Source organism: Halichoerus grypus, chromosome 13, assembly GCF_964656455.1.
Source record: "Halichoerus grypus chromosome 13, mHalGry1.hap1.1, whole genome shotgun sequence".
In the NCBI taxonomy this organism is placed as follows: Eukaryota; Metazoa; Chordata; class Mammalia; order Carnivora; family Phocidae; genus Halichoerus; species Halichoerus grypus.
This window is the reverse complement of record NC_135724.1, coordinates 16,997,942-17,017,830: the sequence shown is the minus strand read 5'-3', so window position 1 is coordinate 17,017,830 and position 19,889 is coordinate 16,997,942. Positions and strand designations below refer to the sequence as shown.

The following is a 19,889-nucleotide window of genomic DNA, read 5'->3' as shown; positions in this document are numbered from 1 at the left end:
GTATTATGGGTTGTCTGATTTCAAGCTTCTCGGTTAATGCGTTGTCTTAATTGTTCCGGGGGATTTAAATGCTTGCAGACGTAGAGCACTCATTTCCTTAATACCCCTCAGAGCCCCACACCTTCACGGCGCCATTGGAGTCTGCCTGAAACACAAGGCTCACACTCACTGGGATGCACATCTGTTCTTAGCCATCTGTCATCTTGTTATTCAGCTTGGGAATTAATGACTTTATATAATACTTGCTTAACTCAAAGGAGTCCATCCCTAGAAAGGCTGACCTCACTTCTGGTTTTTAACCCACCAACCCTCAATTTAATGTGAGTTAAAGAGTCGGTCATACAGTGATCCGAAGGGGTATGTGCACCCCAATGTTTATAGCAGCAATGTCCACAATAGCCAAACTATGGAAAGAGCCTAGATGTCCATCAACAGATGAATGGATAAAGAAGATGTGGTATACACACACACATATATACACACACATATTGGAATATTATGCAGCCATCAAAAAAATGAAATCTTGCCATTTGCAATGACATGGATGGAACTAGAGGGTATTATGCTAAGCGAAGTAAGTCAATCAGAGAAAGACAAGTATCATGATCTCACTGATAGGAATTTGAGGAACAGACAGAGGATCATAGGGGAAGGGAGGGAAAAATGAAGACGAAACCAGAGGGGGAGACAAACCATTAGAGACTGTTAATCTCAGGAAACAAACTGAGGGTTGCTGGAGTGGAGGGGGTTGGGAGGGACGGGGTGGCTGGGTGATGGACATTGGGGAGGGTATGTGCTATGGTGAGCGCTGTGAATTGTGTAAGACTGACGAATCACAGACCTGTACCCCTGAAACAAACAATACATCATATGTTAATTAAAAAAAAAAGTCGGTCATGAAGCCCAAAGAGGTTCTCAGAAGAACGATGCTGTCAAAATCCAGATCTTGCATCAATTCCGTACAGTTTTAACAACTGTAGCCGCCTCAAAAATGTTTCCTCTTTAGTAGGAAGCCTCCTCTTAATGGCCTTGCCCTGTCCCATCAAGGACAGCCCCTCAGGGCCTGCCAGGAGGTAGCCTCCCTGCCGGGCGTGATGGAGTCCTTCTGCAGCTAGCGACAGACGGCGTCCTGCTGGGAAGGTGGTGTGAGCAGCGTGTGAGGTGCCGGTGGGAAGAGCGGCTCCAAACTTGTGTATGTTCTTTCTGAGAGAAAAAGCCAAGTGGTGGAATGAACAGAGGAATAAATCACCCTGTATTGGGTACACAGCGGCTGGGTTAGGAAGCTCGTCATCTGCTCTGAAGACCGTGAGTGAGCCGAGCACCTCGGGCAGGCTAAAGCCCCCAGTCAGATGGCGGCGCCCAGCGTGGGGATCCAAGCTTCTCATTCCCACGGTTTGCTTCTGGGGAGCCCTGGTCAAAAGGCCCCAGGACGTGAACACAAAAGCCGCTGGCAGACACCTCACCTAGGAGAGAACACTTCTCGGAAAGGACGGTAGGTTCCCAGAGAACTCAGGCTGAGGACTCTCCGTGGGTCTTTAGGGGACTTGAATTGGACAGGAAAACAAATAGATGGTGCGTTGCCTTAAGACCCGGTCAGGCCCCTTCATGAGTAGGTGGCGGGAGGCTGTCACGACCTGGGGGTGCCCACGGGTGGGGACTGAGTGAGAAGGAAGGTTCCCTCTGTGGAAAAAGGTGAACACCCCCCCCATCAGGTTGTCCCCTCCTGCCCAGCGTCTCTGCAGAGCTCCAGGAGACTGGGTCCACTGAGTGGACTGTACTAGAAGTTCGAGCTGGCCGTTCTTAAAGCTTCTCTTTACTTATCAAGAGCTAAGTCTAGATGATTCATAGCTTCTACCTTTAGCTTGTCGTTATTCAGTCTGGACCAGGCCAAGCAGGCCTGATAATGGCTAACTTCCTAATTCTGGGAACTCTATGGACAGGAAAACAAATTGATGGTGCGTTGCCTTAAGACCCGGTCAGGCCCCTTCATGAGTAGGTGGCGGGAGGCTGTCACGACCTGGGGGCGCCCACGGGTGGAGACTGAGTGAGAAGGAAGGTTCCCTCTGTGGAAAAAGGTGAACACCCCCCCCATCACAGTCCTGGGAGTGGGGGGAGGGGAGACTGCAGTTAGGAAGTCTTGGTTTGCTTAGCACAAGTGACTCCATTTTGGACCCGCTGTCTCCTTTTTAATGGAGGTAAAATTCATGTACAAGAAGTAAATCTTAAGTGTACATTCATGGAGTTTTGACAAATGCCTGCACCCATGTAGCCCAAATTCCCACTGCCCCAGGAAGTTCTTTTCTGTCTCCTCCGGGCCCATCTCCACTCTGGTGCCCTCCCCCCGCCCCCCAGCAACTACTGTTCTGAATTTTTTTTGCACCATAGATTAGTTTAGCCTGTTTTTGGATTTCACAGAAATGGAACCATGAGATTAGTACAGTGACTTTTTAAATTCTAGCTGGTGTCTACACTGCCCTGGAGCCATGAAACCCATTAAGTCAGTGGGTGAGAAGCCACGAGTCATCACGAATGAAAAAGATGATCGTCTAATACCCAAATAGTATCCCCCATTTCATATATAACGTGAAAATCTCCACTTTTCAAATACACACAATCACCTTGTAGGATGTTTAAGCCTGTTGTTTACATACAGCGATCATCTTGAACTTACAGGTTGAAATCCAGACATGTTTTGCTATAGTCCATCACCAGGGCCTCGAGATGGAGAGGGTGGCCTGGATCATGCCCCAGTTCCCAGGCCCCCTTCTTCACGAATGCGTCCTGAGGAGGGAAGAAAGCAAGGGTTTATCAGGGCAAGTTAATGCTGTAACAAGGAAGCCCAAGTGGTGACTTAATATGATAAAGGTTTATTCCTCATGGGTCTGTGTAGGTTCAAGATGACACTGTGCTCCAGGAGTCCCTCAGGAACCCAGGCACCCTCCCTCACCGCTCCACCATCCCCTGGGCCAGGGACCTCTGCAGTCCACAGGCAGAGGCTGAAGGGAACCTGTGGAGAACGGAAGGACGGCCAGGTCAGGACACCCCCCTGAAAAGCCAGCCTGTCCTCAGGAACGGCCCCCACCCTAGGTCCTCAAAGGAAGCCACACCGCCTCTCTGCCTGTCGAAGGAGAGAGCTCTCTCCACCCTCAGAAGCAAAGGCATATTTTCCAGATACCTTCCAGGGCAACACAAACATCCCTTTGGCCGACAGAGCCGAAGGACCAGAAGGGACCAGAGACTGAGGGCTGGTGTCTTTGCCCCCAAGAGGTATTCGATGGAGCACCAGGATGTTGTTATAGTTTTTAAAGAGTTTCTGTTTGATAAAGGATTTTAGACATTAACGTATAACATATTTAATATTACTTGTGGCAGAAAGTTTGGGTTTGGGATTGGTCCTTCCAGTCCTAGTTACTTAGCTCTCTTACAAATTCTAAGGACTCCTCCGCCAGTAGGGGCTTCCCACTCTCTCCCCGACCCTCCCCCTCCTCCCCCACCCTCCCCACCCTCTCTTGCCTTCTTTGCTGTCTATATTGACTTAGAAGATCCTTGCTTGTTCATCAGTTGGGATTATCATGGGGACATGCCCTCCCCAATGTAATGAGTTTTTAAACAAAATTCAGGCCTTTGAACCCTGGACTCCAGTTAAAAAGTAACAGGCTGGCAACTGGATCAATGAGAGACAAATATTAGCTGTGGAGGCTGGAGAGCCACGGCATTGGGAAATATCCACTGCTGGTGACATGGAAAGAGCAGTGGTCATACCCGTCTTGAGGGTCTGGGAAACCCAAGGGCCCCAAGGACCTTGGGCCAGTCATTTTCTTGCTCTACGAGGTGAACACTGAAGCCACCAGCCCTTAAGTTAGCTTCCAGAACTTCCTTTAGTCAGGACGCCTGCAGAATCCTCCTGAAGGGTGTGTCCTCTTTATTTGTCTCCCCTTCCCAGCCAACCTGCATTCCTGTTAGGCTGCCTCCAGCAAAGCTCCGAGCACCTCACTCTGCTACATGCGAAATTTCCACCAGTCCCCATTGTACGCCTGCCTGGCGCTCAGGCCATGTGGGGTGTTTGGGCAATAGGACAGCGGTCTCTGTGTGGCCACTTCTAGCCCTTCGCCAGTCTTCATCCTTCCCTCGTTGTGAGGTGTTCAATGCTACAACCCTTGCTTCTTTCTTGAAATGCTCTTTGGTTTCCATGACGTTTCACCTTCCGGATTGTTCTCTCCCTCCCCAGCTACTCCTGCTAGTTTTTCTCCTCCCCTAAATGATGTTCCCCCATAATTTGCTCTTGGTTCTCTCTCTCTCCCCCCACCACCCCATCCACCTCCTTCTCCTCTTCCTCCTCCTCTTTTTGTGGCTTAAAGTCGTCACCTCTGTGTGGGCAATTACAAATCTACCTCTTACCCCCTCCCAGAGGCCTCGACTCTCCTAGCCAAAATCTCAACACATCCCAATCTAAACTCACGCCACTCTCAAACTTCTTCTCTCTTCTTTCTAAATTTCTGGGAATTGTACCCTGGTTTCTTCCAGGCATCCACATTGGAACTTCATCTTTGTGCTTCCATATGGCTTTGCTCCCCAAGTCCAAAGAGGGACAAAGTCCAGTTTTCCATTCGTTCAGCAAACATGCACTGAGCAGCTACCATGTACCACGTACTTGTAGGGGCTAAGAATACAGCAATTACAAATGATTAGCAAGGCAAAAATCCTTTCCATGAGGAAATATCTATTCTAATGGAGGCAAACAAATAGGAAACATATACATAAATAAAATGTATGTTACATTAAATGTTGATGAAGCCACGAATGGAAAGCAAGCAGGGGAAGGATTAAGGCAGTGTGGAAGGGTCCACATCTAGACGGGGTGGGTCAAGGTGAAGACCTCACGGGGCTGAGAGAATGAGCTCTGTGGCTACTTGGGGAAGCACACAGGGGGATGGAGTAACAGAAACACAAAGGCTCTAAGCAGGATTGGGGAATAAGGTCGAAGCCCTTTTGAATATGCTAACGTGAGACTCCTGTTAGACATCCAAGTGAAGAGGGCAAGTAGAAAGTTGAACACAGAAGTTCAGGGAGAGGTCCAGGCTGGAGATAGCAATGTAAGTGCCATCAGCATGTCGATGGCATTTAAAGCTCCGAGACTGAAAAGGAGGGTCCCAGGATCATAAGATGAGACTATCAGGATTGGAGTGGCCCAGAAAGCTGGGCGGGGGGGAGGGTGGAAACCGGGAGCCAGGGCGGTCCCAGAAACAGGAGAGGAGAGCTTATTTTTGAAGGCGGGGAGACCATGGGTGTCAGTTACCGACAGTCCCGACTGTTCAACTGCATGATCTTTCAACCTTACAATGGTGCAAAAGGGATATGCGTTCAGTAGAGACCCTACTTGGCAGTTGGCATGTGGATCCTGCTGGGGACCAGTGACATGCGTGGGACCCTCTCCCGTGACGCTGGGCAGGGGGACAGCGACCTGGCTCCCCGTCAGCCAGCGAGCATGACAGGGAGGTCAACGACCGACCCACCGCCAACCATCTGCCCCCCACGCGGTGAGGGAGTCAGCTCCGTACAGGAGACGTCAGCCCCTGATTGTCAACCAGGCTGTGTGTGCGAGGGTTGTGCCCAAGTGCAGGCTCAGGTCGGTGTTCGGAGCGCGGGTAAGGGAGGCCCGGCCAAGCTCCGATGGTCCATAGTTCAGTGCAGTAAGTGGGTTTTTGACTTAATGATAAACCTCAACTCCTGCTGGGTTTATCAGGACGTAACCCATCGTGAGTAGAGGCAGATCTGTACTGCGGTTGGTCTGCAAGTTGAGGACTGAGGCATGACCACTGGGACTGGCCCGGAGGGTGACACAGGTTGATCTTGGCCGGGGCGGGGGGGGGGTGGCACTCACGGAGAAGGGGGAGGGGCAGAGGACAGCAGGAACACGCTGACCAGCTCAGGATCTGCACCCCCACCTCCACCTGACTGGCCTCAGAAACGTCCGTCCCAGTTATGACAGTAACCTCCTGACAGTGCACCACCTTTCCTCCTCGCCCCATTCCCAATCCAGTGCACACACAGCCCAGCTCTACTCACCACTGTCCCCTGCAGAAATCCTTCAATGGCTGCCAGTGGCCACTGGTGACGATTTCAACTCCTTAGCCAAGCACTCCAAGCCACGGTCAGGCTTCAGACTCACTTCCGCTTCCTGCCCCTATATTCACCTTCCCATAGACCATCTGCCCACACACCCCATGCTTTCCTCCCATCTTGCCTTTGTTCACCCTGTTCTCTCTACTAGAAGGGACCTTCCCACACATCCGACTCTAGTCAAAATTCAGAGTCCATCTCCGATGTCACCTCACCACTCGAAGCCCTTCCTGGTGCCCCCAGCACGTGAAAGTTCCACCCCTCCTCTGAACGTGTGGCATTTGGCCCCTTTCTGCCTCTTGTCGTGGTGTTTGTGTACTGGGCCCCTTCCTACGCATCACCATAAGCCACCTGATGGCACAGGGCTTCATCCATGCTCGCCACACCCTGGATGCTCGAGAAAGCTGGTCTAAAAGGAACTGGACAGGGGTCTGGGGAATGGGGTGAAGCTGCTGGTTACAGTGAACTTGGAGGTTGTCTGTGGATTTCAGTTTCGAGAATCCTCACTGTTTCCTGCCTCTGTCCACTCCTGAATAATAACCAAACATTGGCCAGGCTGCTGAGCGCCTTCCACCTTGTGATGCTGAAGAGGGACCCAGTTGTCTGTAAAAAAGGCATTTGGGGTCTCTGGAAAGAGAACAAGAGAGGAAACAAGGAGTCAGCCAAAGACATCGAAACCCAAAAATGGCCTGCTAAGTAAGAGAGTCACACGGCCTTGGCACGAGCGAGGCTTTTGGTGCTGCCAACTCCCCTTGTTGCCTCAAACAATAGCCCATGAGCAATGCAAGTGTCGCCTTTTCGCTCTGCTTCCCATCCTTTCGGACGTGATCTTCAAGCCCCATAGTATAAGCCACACTTTAGTTCTTGAGAGATGGCAGTCTCCTTGGAGGCCGGTGGGCGTCTCGGCCACACTCGGCGGTCTACGCAGAGGTGCCTGGCAAGTGACTCCTGGTGGCTGCTCACAGGTGTCCTCTGGGTGCTGACCAAGCTCTCTGCTCGTGACCATAGGCAATTTGGACCAGTGTGAGATTTGGGCTTGAATTATCTAATAATTATCCATTTTTCTTTACTTAGAACGTGACTGTTCTCCCTTGTCACAATATATCCCCTGTGGGGTCTTTAACTCGTGTACATTGGGAGCCAGATGGCTCATAACTCTATCCAGGCCTCCACATCCTCCCCTCTTCTAATAACTCGGTTGGGAGCTGCCAACGTGTCTTTCTCACTGTCCTTGCCTCTATTGAGCCTGGAGGGCTGGGTCTGGTGGAGCATCCTTGTACAGGGAGAGCTTTATCTTGGGGAAGGAGAAGGAAAAGAGAATCTCAGGAGTGAAGACATCAACTCATCCCCCCATCCCCAATCTTGGAAAATTCTTTTATTAAAAGACATGCCAATGCCCCAGAAATGCTCCCTCTTTTTCTAAACCCTGCTCAAAAAAATGGATCGTGGAAGAGTCTAGCTGTTCAAAACACAATCTTCCCAGGCCCTGCTCATCCCAACGTGGGGACAGCCTACCCAATTGCAGTCCTGGCCCCAAGGAGGAAGAAACAAAGAGCCACATGAAATCAGTTTTATAGACCCACAAATGTCAGAGTGGTGGAGAATGTCACAGAGACTAAGAAAGATGGCTACAGTTTCCCTACAAGAAAGCATTCATTCATTCATTCAAGTAATACTAACTGATCATCATTTATAACAAACATTGGCCCTTAAGATTTTCATTTAGAGGCAAGGCAGAAGAGAAAAGCCAATAATCAGAGCAAACGTGCTGCAGATCTGCAACCCCAAACTCCTGGGACCAGCTGTATTTTGGAAGGCAGATTTTTTTTTGTATTTTAGAAAAGCTTGGTATCCTATGCCCCATATAATGTGCTGGTAGAGTCTGGGGCAGCATGCTGTCATCACACCATTAATATTTCTACAGCCATTTGAATACCTACACCAAGTGGAATAAATAAAGACTATAAAGAGCCTCATGTCAGTTTAGGTCGGGGTTTTGCCATCAAATGCCCCCAGTGAGATTGCTTTCTTCTTCTTCTTCTTCTTTTTAAAGCTTATTTATTTATTTATTTATTTATTTATTTATTTATTTATTTACATCCTCTCTACACCTAGCGTGTGGCTTGTACTCACGACCCTGAGTTGAAGAGTCACACACTCTTCTGATTGAGCCAGCCAGGCGCCCCAAGATTGCTTTCACATTTATAAAAGCTGAATTTGGGAATGGCACAGAAGGGCTTGTGCCCCTGCCCAGAGATCTGTCAACAAGTCAGGTAAGGAGTTTTTCTTGGAGGAGGTGCTGCTTGAGCTGAAATGTAGATCAACTGCTCAAGAGGAAGAGCTTGGCAGCGCGCACCAGACAGCCAACTGCAAAGACAGGCAGGCCATAGGGCAGCCAGGGCCAGCCGCAGGGGAAGCAGGGTCCTGCTGGCACAGCCGAGAACGCTTCACCCAACGCCACCCAGAAAGTGGAACCCTGCACACTCCATTTACACTCTTCCCCGGGGGAACCACTAGTTTATTTGAAACACCCCATTTGCCAGGCAGTGTTCTAAGCTGCTTTAGAAATAAGAACGAAGTTAATCCTCCAAACGGCCTTTCTAGGTAAGTGCATTATTATTCCCATTTTTCAGATGGGAAAAGGTGAGGAGAGGGTAAAGAAGATCTCATCCAAGGTCACAGAGCTTGTGAGAGACAGACCAAGACGTCTGGCTCCAGAGTTTGTGCTTTTAACCGGAAAGGAACACTGCCTTTGCTTTGACTCAGGCATCTGTCCCAAGCTTCAGCCTCCCTCCACCTGCAGCCACCACAACACCGAGACTTTGGCCACCCAGAGTCCTGAGGAAGCATCCCTGGGAGTGCAAATCACGCCCTGGTCCCCCCCGCCCGTGGGGACTGGACCATGCAGGGTGGGGCTTAGAGAAGGAGGGGAGCTTTGGTCTTTCACCCCTGGGGGCTGACAGCCCCGGAGAGAAGCTGACCAGTTTGCAATCAGCCTTTTGGCCTTGGGGTTCAAAGCCCATGTTGCCCTGCTTTTTATCTGTGTTACTGATTATCTATTTCCAGAGTTTGTTTGAGGAGATGGAGCCAGGAAGCTGGGAGAGGGGGTTGGAGCCAGCTGACTGGATGGTCAAGCTTGGTGAGCAGTTTGCCCTCTTCTTGTGTCAATTCCAAAAGGCAGGGTTTGGAAATAGTCAACAGAGAGCTTTTCTTCATCTGCACATAAACAGCCGTTCACCTGTGTTTGGAGAGAGTTGGGCAATGCTGAAGGGAGTTGGGTCAGGAGAAAAGTCAACTTTGACTTTTAAGTCTCTGAAGCTGGCTTTGGTTTCCATGTTTCTACCAGCACACCTACAGCTCACATCAAAAAAGAAATGCTCCAGGCGTCTGTGTTCCCTCCCCACCCCATCCGCCCACCATGGAATTACCAGTGGCATCAGAGAATGTTCTGGAACACTCTGCCTTCTCCCCTTACACTGGGTGTCTGTCATCGCTGCACACACCATCACCAAGCAACCTCTTTTTGATGGCCCCAGAGTTCTTGTTCAAGGACAACTGCTCTCTAGCTTAAGCCAATTCAGAGCTGACTGGAATCACACATGTAGCAATAAAGGTGGCCAAATGCCATCGGTAGGCATAGCAACCATCTACTCGGAGAATTTTTAAAATAGAGAAGGAACATTAGAAATTATTTGCTCCAAACCCCTTGCTTTGCAGATGAAGAAACTAAGAGTTGAAGGCGGGGTTGGGGTGGGGGGCATCTTGCCCAAAGTACCCAGTGAGCAAATGGTGGCAATAAATGAGAGCCCACTCACCCAAACCCCAGCTGGTTGGAATTTTCCCACCACATTCTTTGGCCTCTTATTGGTCTTCAAAGCTTTCCAGTTCACATTCTCAACCATCCATTCAGCCTTTTATTTATTCTTTCTGGAGTATTTTCTGTGTGCTAAGCGATGGGCTAGAACCTGGGGACGAACCCATAACAAGATTCATCCCTTCCTTCGAGGGACATAAGAACTCTTCATGGTTTCTCCTTCCTTCCCTCCCCTTCCCTTTAGAAATGGCACTGGGTGTGGTGTCACCCCTAATGAGTGGAAACAGAATCTCTGGGCTTGAGGTCCAGGCATTGGTAGCTTAAAAATCTCCCCAGGTCAATCGAGCTTGAAGGCATAGCTTTGATGAAGTCACGGACCCCAATTCTACTTGATTTGTCTCCTCGGAGCCTCTCTCCTGCTGCAGAGGGGGAAGCGCGTTGTCACATTGTTACTTGCCCTCACCTGTTACCTGTGCAAAAGGAGGCCAACGCAGCCTCCCAGCAAAAGCCTCTGGGGTCTGAGGCCACTAAATAAATAATAAAATAAAATTTAAATGAATAAATAAAAGACTTCCTGCGATAGGCAGCTCTAAAGGAAAAGAGACAAATGAGCTGGAAAGGTAGCCAGAGTTTGAAACGTGCAGAGTAGATTCGGCAGGGCCAGTTCTTGGTACTTGCTTTTTCCTTAAAGGGAACTGAGCCACAGATCTGTTGAATTGATTTGGTAAGTGTGTGATGTGGTGTCAGAAAGCACCAGGCAGCTTCCTGTAAAATCACTGAGAGGGTTCACGAAAGTCAAAAGTATGAAATAAATTAGCGAAGGAATGGGGTTCTGGTAAGATAGATCCCTGCTCTCCCCCTGAATGCAATCTGTCACTCCAAATGACTCACGCACTGACAAGAAAGACTAAAAATATTCAAGCATGACATTTGCATCTATTAAATAGTCCTTCTGTCGCACATCGTTGGAAATTGGGTTTTCTGAAGGTTACCGGGAATTATCTGCCTCTGCGGCTGGGTGTTTGTGACTTCAAAGTGAACTGCCGCGTGGGAGATGCTGCGGTGGGCTCAGTGGGCCTCAGCACCAAGTCAGCTCCTTTGCTGGTTTATTAGCAGCATCTGTAAGACTCAAGTACTTTTACCACAGTGTTGCCGTTAGCCTGCCCCGGGGGGCGTCGGGGGCGAGGAGTGAGTGCCAGATGACCAGGTGTCCCGCTGTCTGAGCCAGGAGCGGGGCAGCTGTATGCCAAGCTCGGAAAAGCAGCTGGTTTTTCTTTGCTCCTCCTTAAATAGGTGTCAGGTTTTCTCCTAGGTGCTTACGGTGAGCCAGGTCTGGCATGTGGCTTCTCGGATGGTGTCACCCAGGACAGATCAGAGCAGATCAGAGCCCCTCGTTCTGTAAATCGAGCCTGTCATGTGTCTGACTCTGGTCTATGCCCAAGCAAAGCCTGGGCCATCGCGGACCATCCCCCTCTGTCGTAAGAGCCGCTGAGCAGCACGGGGCAGAGGGACTAGAGCTCAACCTCAAAGGGGACCAACTGTTGGATTTCTGCCCCCAAAGATGCAGAGGGAGGAGGAAGTCCTTAAAAGGACGAGAGCGAGGCAGTTGGAAGAAATGGCCCATCGGGAGGACCTGGGACTCCACTGTTCCCAGCCCTCCTAGACAGAGCACAGACTTCCCCCCCACATCCCCCCACTGAGCCGGCCAAGTTGAGGTCACCAGCGAGGGGGAGCAGTCTGGCTCCGGGGCACATAGCTGTCAGAAGAGTTTGAGTTCTGACAGGACAATGGCCTTTTAAGAGGCAGGGGCTGTGTTTGGATTAAGAAAATTCTGGAGATGCACTCTGGAGAATTGACTTGCAGATTGGCTCCAGCCAGACACGCGGCTCCAGACCGGGGCAGGGAGTTGCGTGGTCGCGTTGTCTGAACTTGCGACAGGTGGGCGAACGGATCCAGGGACCTAGTTACACAGATTACGGCTCTCCCTTCCAATGGAACGCATGGGGGCTGGAAGCGGTCCACTGAGCAGTCTCATGGGGTGTAAACATAATGTCCCCCCAAAATCACTGCTTGCAGCTGGCCTGTGTATCATCTCCCTTTACTTTCCCTTAAGGCCAGCTTGAGCAGATTTTGCAAATTTCCGTTATGGAAATATGTTCAGTCCTCTGTAAAACTCCAACCCCTCTAATAACTCACAACATTCTATTACTGAGCCAAGGAGAGTAAAGAGTCTCTCTGTGCACTGATATAAAGTGATCTCAAAGATACACTGTGAAATAAAAAAGCAAGGGTCAGAAGAGTAGATATTATGGCCCCGGTGGTTATGTATACACATACATGTGTCTGCGGTCATAGTCTATACAAGAAATGGCTAACAGTTGTTGTCTCGGGGACGGGCTTTGGGGGTCCCACTTTCACTGAAGGCCTCTCCGAATGGTTCAAAGCAGGCGCCCAGTTAGAGGTAAGCAGCTCCCCTAAGCTGGGCAAGTAGAGAGAAAGCCAAATTAAATGGGCCTTTACATCCATTTAGCAAAAGTAAGCAAGGAGATGGACATCACCAACTCGGGGGATAGCAGAGAAAGGGGGCGCCGGAGCCCGCCTCGGAAACCCAGTGTTCAGATACCAAGTCGGGAGCCATGCAGCACCCGCCTCTAGAGGACAGGTTACGATGAAAGGTGCTAGCGAGTTAACATCCTCCAAACCAGAGGAGAAGAAGCGCCGATGGAGGAGGGCAGAAGTGGAGAAACGCTGGTATCTAGAACTTCGGGCACAGAGTCCACTGTCGCGCTCACGTACCAATCCTTGGCCGTATATGCTGCCTCATTGCAACATCGCAGCCTCTTTGTGGGGGGGGACACCCGGGGCAGGGAGGGCCGGACTTATGTCACGGAGCCGGTGCGTGGCAGAGCGGGGGGCTGCACTCCGTTTCTTTTCTATCTTCCACACACAGTCGTGGACGTCACGTGCCCTGCGGGGAACTGTGAGCCACTGGATGCCACGTGAATACAGAGCAGCCCCCACCACGTGCCCTCTCTCCACCGAGCCTCCCGCCAACTGCTGCATGCTGCCTTCAGAATTCCAGTTTTGAGCCATGTTGATATATCAACTCCAAGAAGTGTCCGAAATCTTACCAGATTTGCTCTCTGATCCTTTTCCATTCTGTTTTATTGCTGGAACTATGATCAATTAGTCCATTTTGAAGTGCTAATGGATGACTGGGTCATACTCTCCACCAACATACTGGAACTTAACCAGGAGCCTTTGGAGACGAAGACTTAGCTGATTTGTCTCTACGACTCCCCAAACCCCAGGCACCCCTCGTCCTTCTCATGGCAACCTCCGTGAGCAACATCCCAGGTGTCCTGCCAGACAAGTAAAGACATAGCTTACTCTTTTCCCTGTTTTTACTGGAATGGAAGTAGGTTATACACACAGCTGAGTATTCTGTGTTTTTTACTTAATAAAACTTTGAGAGTATTCTAAGAGTTTGGGGTTTGTTTGTTTGTTTTCCATTTGTTTGTTTTTAAATAGGCTCCACACCCAGTGTGGAGCCCAACCCAGGGCCCAAACCCATGGCCCTGAGATCAAGACCTGAGTCAAGATCAAGAGTCAGATGCTTAACTGACTGAGCCACCAGGCACCCCGTGAGCTAAGAGTTTTTAAAGAACAATAGATCTTTGATGGGACGCCTGGGTGGCTCAGTCCTTAAGCGTCTGCTTTTGGCTCAGGTCATGATCCCAGGGTCCTGGAATCGAGCCCCGCATCGGGCTCCCTGCTGGGCCGGGAAGCCTTCTCCCTCTCCCACCCCCCCCCACTTGTGTTCCCCCTCTTCCTGTCTCTCTCTCTGTCAAATAAATAAAATCTTTTAAAAAAGACAAAAACAGTAGATCTTTGAGATTGATTCATAGGTTTGTTTAAAAAAAAAAAAAAGAAAACCCAACACATTTCACATTATTTTAATGGCTCCAGAATATTTCTATGAATATACCTTATGTTATTTGACCAGTGCTTTTCTAATAGATATTTGGTATGTTTTTAATCTTTTGCTATATGAGCAGTACTGCAATTTTGCACATATCTGTAGGAGAAATTCCTAAAAGTGGAATTGTGTGTCAAAAGATATGGTCATTTGTAATTCTGATAATTTGCTTTGCAATCCGTACCGATCTATATGCTCATCAGCAGTAGATGAGGGTGCCCGTTCCCATACCCTTGCCAACACTGTGGAGAGCTTGTAGACTTCTACAGTGGACAAGAGGCAAGAGGGTCACCAGCGTGGGATGGTTAGGCTCCGTGTGGTGTCCCGTGGCAGCTTCTGGTGCTTGAAGAGAAGCTTAAAGGCATTGGGGGTTGCCCAGGAGAAGAAACCTGGCTGCCACAAGAGACATTAGAAGCCGTGAAACCAGTTCTACCCACCTCTCAGTCCTGTCAGGGCGAAGACAACAGAAAGGCTCCGTGGTCCCCAATCACGTTGAGGTTGGTGCCAAGATACATGTTTGCATCGTGTTGAGGGGAAGTAAAATCCAGGCCTGTGAAGGAATTGCAGATGCTCAAAGGTGATTGCCCAGGTTTGCTGATCTCCACGCATAGGTAGCTTCTTGACTGTCTAGCATACAGCACATGAGGGGCCAGGAATAGTTAGTTCTCTCTCTACCAGCGGGGGTCTAGTTTCTCCAAAAAGATTTCGAGGTCTGAGAGGAGGCTTCCGTCTTTGCCTACCCCTCCCCTCACTACAAATCTGCAAAGGTGGTTTAATGAATTGAAGCCCCCAGTAATGGCCTCTAACCCCTGTCTTCTGGTGTTCTGGTCAGTAAAGACAGGCTTCTCTTTAGCTTTCTAAAGACAAGGCTGGCTGCTACCCTCGTTCAGTGTCAGGCAATTTGCTGGCCATGTTCACTCTACTTTTTGGGACTTAGATACCAGTGTGAAATGTCAGGTGGGGAAACTGACCCCTTACCTTCATGATGCTCTTTGTCTCTCCTGAGGGACAGGCAGAGACATGGCCTGTCTTCCCGGCGGGGAATGACCCAGTGACGGACCAGTGTCTGTAAACAGCTAAGGGATCCTGATCTTCTCTGACAAATCCTCCCTGCCCAACCTGGCTAGACATACGCAGCCATCCATGTGACCGACATTCATGGGAGGAGAAGGGAAGCAAAGGAAGTAAGGAGCAGAGGATGGGAAACTAAATATACTTGACCCGGAGTAACTGAATCAGAAAGCCCCAATATCAGAGCTTCAAGGGGATTATGTCAACCAGTCTCTGAGGGAGTGCTCCCACTGAGGAAAACAGAGGCTAGGCAGATGGGGCAACTCGTCCCAAAGCAAAGTCCCCACCATCTGGAGCTGATCTCCATCTGATTTGGGATGCTTAAATAGGGAGGTTTATGAATTTCATAGACTTTGACCTTTCTGCCTTACAATGACTGAAACATTCTCCTTCACCTTGAAGTTTGCTATGACACCAACCCAGTGGATGAATACAGGCACAGAAGGTTTCTGGAAGGTCTGGACGCATTTCTCATTTCCCAGTCAAGCCAAGCTTGGTGGCATTCGGTGGAGCCTCCCCTGGGTGTTCCCTTGGCAGATAGGTCCCCAATGGGAGTTCTGTGAGTACCTTCCAACATGATAACCATTAACAACAAAATATACTTAAGTCATATTAATTAAGAAGAATACCCTTCAGGATGATTTCAATTTTTTTTAAAGGGCGTTGATAGTCCAAGTAAGAAAGCCCATACCATGTATTACCCATGAGCTCTGCGTGATGCTTCACCTCCTCATGCTTCTCTCACCAGCCAGCTAGGTCCCAAATTCTTTTTCATTTAAAAAAATATTTTGGCTTCTGTTTCTATTATTGGTAATTTTATCACTGAGCTTTCCCTGCTGTGCAGGTCAGGCTCAAATTCCAACAGTTGGCTAATAGCCACCAAACAGTGGTGCCATTCCAGACCCCAGAAGCATTACTCTGACATCCTAATAACATTACAGAGGCAATTATCAGACAGAGATCTTTAAATATATGAAAACAGAGTCCATCACATAGGCACAGCCTATAAATAAATGTTGGACACTAAATGGTTAATATGTTGATGATATTGGTTATTAATATATATACTCTGAATAATATCTTATGATTTTAGCAAAGGTTATAATTTGTCTTCCAGTCGAGCTATTTAAATGGCTTTCTTCAGTCCACCAAAATACTTCCTGAAATCCCACCAGCAGAAATCGAGTTCTTTGTGTGAATGTTCACCCGCTTTGGGGCTCCTCTTTCAACACGCACATCCCTGAGGAAGGCGTGGCAGGCATCTTGGCCCCGAGTCCTAAAACTCAACCTACTCTCCACCCATACTTCTTATGTTCTTTTTTTTTTTTTTTTTTTAAGATTTTATTCATTTATTTGACAGAGAGACACAGCGAGAGAGGGAACATAAGCGGGGGAGCGGGGGTGAGAGAAGCAGGCTTCCTGCCAAACAGGGAGCCCGACACGGGGCTCGATCCCAGGATCCTGGGATCATGACCTGAGCAGAAGGCAGACGCTTAATGACTGAGCCACCCAGGCGCCCTACTTCTTATGTTCTACCTAACACCAGCTTTCCTCCAGTGTTCCAGTCACTAACCACCTGTTGACTGGCCTCAGTCTCCCACCACAGGGTACATTTTTTGAGGACAGGGACTATGTCTCTTTCATTCATGAGTATCTCCAGGGCTCAGAATGGTGCCTTGCACACGAGAAGCATGCAATAACTATTTACTGAGTGAATAACGCATCCACCTACTGATCCTTTTCCCTAGACTAGTAAATATAAGGACCCCTTTAAAAAAAATCCACAGAACCCCCCCCACATAATAACAGGTTAGACTTTTAAGATCTGTTGGTTAAGAAAATGCATCATGACCTAAGTTATGTTGAACTCAGTAGAACATTAAAATAAATTCCTAGTTCACCAATCACAGCAGCACCCACGTGTATTCAGAGGCTTGGACTTTGAGCCTTTCGCTGCCTCTCATGTCTGCAGCCTAGAGGGGAGGAGATACTGAAGGCAGAAGAGAACTTTCCAAAGCTGGGGCATCGGGTCTCACAGTTTTGCCAGGAGAAGGTCCTGTCCCTAAGGCTTGGTGAAAAGTAAGAAAGAGGCTGAAAAGGTGGTTAACAATGTAGTCAATATCTGCAAAAGAAATTCATGCCCCAGAACACAGCAGTTCTTACTCTAGTGGCTGGTCACCGTTACAGTCTAATGCCGACGTGGAAATAATCAGCGTCTCTGTGTATCCCGACTCCTGGGAGCAGAGGAGGGCCAGGAGCACCGATGGGAATGTGGGCTGCAGACCGATGTCTCACAGAGTCTGCAGCTCCCACGACTGGTCTTCAGATCTGTGGATCTTTGTCATCTCTGTTCACTTTTGGTGCCCATCCCCACAAGCACATTGCAAGGCAGCTCGGAGTGGAAGGTGCGCTAGCTGGTGCAGGCGTCTTGAGGCAGAGATCACAAGAGATACCCAGAAACTTCTATCCAACTCTGGCACCAGCTCTGCTGGTCCCACCGTGGGCATCTCATCCCTCAAGTGGGCTTCGCCCGGGCCTCCAAACTTCCTCTCTTTTCCTTCCCCGTACCCCTCTTCTCCCTGCCCACTAAGTGATCCCGTCTAGATAAAATTAACACCATTCAAGAGCTTTCCAGTGCTTAAAACAAAACGAAACAAAAAAGCAAAACAACAGAACAAAAGCTTCCCAGTGCTGCTGGGATAAAGATGAAACCCACCTTTGCCCCCAAGTCCCACAGGATAGCACCCTGCCTACCTTGTGTCCTCAGTGTGCGCCTTTTCCCACTGGTTTCGGTCCAACCACATGGGCTCCCCTTCGGGCCCCTGCCTCAGACATTCACACGTGCTGTTCCCTGTACCTGGTATCTTTCCAGCCCCCGCTGGTATCTAGACAATTCCTATGCCTCCTTCAGCGCTCAGGCCAAACATGGCTTCCTGGAGGAAACTTGTCATGACCCCACTGCTAGGTCAGGCCCCCCAGGATCTCCCCCCCGACACCCCTGCCACAAGCAAACACTCGGAGCCGTCTGCCTCCCTTTGGGATGGAGTTAAAGCTCCCCTAACTCCCACTCTGACTGGCCCCCGGACTGCTGAGTGTCAAGGCCCTCTGCTTCCCATTGGAGGTCACTTCTGCCGGTGCTGTGACCTCTACCAGCAAGCCGCCGGCCTTCGTCTGTGCAGAAATCCTAGTCCTTTGATGTCTCACTGCATCTGTCCTCAGCTTTTGGACGAAGAGACCACGTCTTCCCTCATCCGTTGCCAGGTTCAGAGGCCTTGGAGCTCTGCTTCTGATCTTCCAAGAAATTAAAGAACAGCCAGGTAAAGCCCAAAATGCAAAAGCTCCCTACCCCACCTCCCAACGCCTAGCCCACTCCCCCCAGGCCCACCGTCAATTATGTTCTTTGTATCTTTCAGGAAAGAAAAGAAAAAGTAAACTATTACCACCAAATAAATACATATAACAAACACACATAAGTATTTATTCAGATCCTTTTTATTTATACCAAATGTGTTCTGATGTATTTTGGACTTGGGAGGCATGGCATTAGTTGCCATCCCTACCCCAATTCCCAGTCTTTTTCTGTTTTTGTTTAAATGTCTGCACGCTGTTGCATGATACAGCTCTGTGATTACAGTGCTCTATGATACAGCTCCAGTATGTACCTACCCACCCTACCAGAGATACTTCATTTGCCTCAGTTTTTTGCTCTTACTGTGCTGCAATGAGTATTTTTATGAACATGTCTTAGTATCCTTTTGTGAATATATCTATACAGTAAATTTGCATTCACAGCATTACTGGACCAAGAGGGACGTACTTCCAATTTTAACAGATATTGTCAAATTATCCTTTCCAAAGTAGACCATGAACACTTCCGGCAACAAGTGTTGGAGAGCGGCAGGTGTCCCGCAGCCTGTCCAGTACTGGATATTGACCAGCCTTTTCATTTTTGCTTGTCCACTCACTGAGAATTGATATCTCATCTCCGTTCTACAATTATGAGTCAAGTTAACCACAATGGTTTTCTTCCTCTAAACTCCATGTTCATATCCTTTCCTGATTTTCAGGTTGAATTATTCAATCTTGATCGAGAGGAATGCTCTGTAAACGGGAGAAATGGGATTGTGTTCTGTGTCGCTAATACTGGTGTTTTTTTTTTTGTCTTCTGACTTTATTATTTTAATCACCTACTGTTAGAAATTCTTGAGTTTAGGCTTTGTGTGCTGCTGAGAAGGCCCCAAATTATATGTATTTTTAGAAATTTTCGAGAGCCAGACACTTGCTGCAGACAGTTATAAAGATTCAACCTAGTGTCTAGAGCTCCTCGGCCCCTGTTGGGACATCACAGCTTTAACACCATGCTGAGAGCTGATCTTCCCTTTGACAGTCCTAGCCGGGATCTCCCCCTACTCACAAATTCAGCCGAAGTAGCCAATACACTTGAGGTTAATTCAATTGATTTTTTTCCCCTGGTTCCAAACTCTTGTCTGGGTTATTGATTACTTTCTGCTGCCCTTTATGCAACCTGGATTGAAGAAGACATCCCATAAACACAGGTCTAATAAAATCCTATTTGAATGTCGTCCCTAAAACTTTTGGAGGAAATGACTTCCCTAGTTGTCTTTGGTCTTCTGCGTGCAGCACTTTTAGCTGAACCGCTCCGAAGAGTGGTGGGCGTTTTTCTGACGGCCTGCGGAGTAGCTTTCTACTTGTGGGGGAAAGGGATGAATGGGGGTGACTATCGGAGGAGATCACAGCAACACAAACGTGGGAAAATTCAGTATGTCTACAGCTCTGGCATCATGGGACTTTTCCCCATGAGTTTTAGATTGTAATGTTTGGAGGGTTTGCAGTTCATAAAAAAAAAAAAAAAAAAACCTTTCATGTAAACCAGCCCACTGCTAT

At 48.8% G+C, this 19,889-nt stretch overlaps 2 long non-coding RNA genes across 2 annotated transcripts; both read right to left on the bottom strand.

Annotated features, from left to right (window-relative positions):
- Positions 1-129: 129 nt before the first annotated feature.
- LOC144379837 (uncharacterized) lies at positions 130-6,202 on the bottom strand. The gene is made up of 3 exons (XR_013443288.1): positions 6,067-6,202; positions 2,672-2,781; positions 130-1,203 (listed from the first exon to the last, which is right to left on the bottom strand). It is a non-coding gene; the product is annotated as an uncharacterized LOC144379837 (long non-coding RNA).
- A 6,874-nt stretch (positions 6,203-13,076) lies between these two features.
- Positions 13,077-17,979, bottom strand: LOC144379768 (uncharacterized). The gene is made up of 3 exons (XR_013443143.1): positions 17,739-17,979; positions 14,351-14,463; positions 13,077-13,296 (listed from the first exon to the last, which is right to left on the bottom strand). It is a non-coding gene; the product is annotated as an uncharacterized LOC144379768 (long non-coding RNA).
- Positions 17,980-19,889: the final 1,910 nt, after the last annotated feature.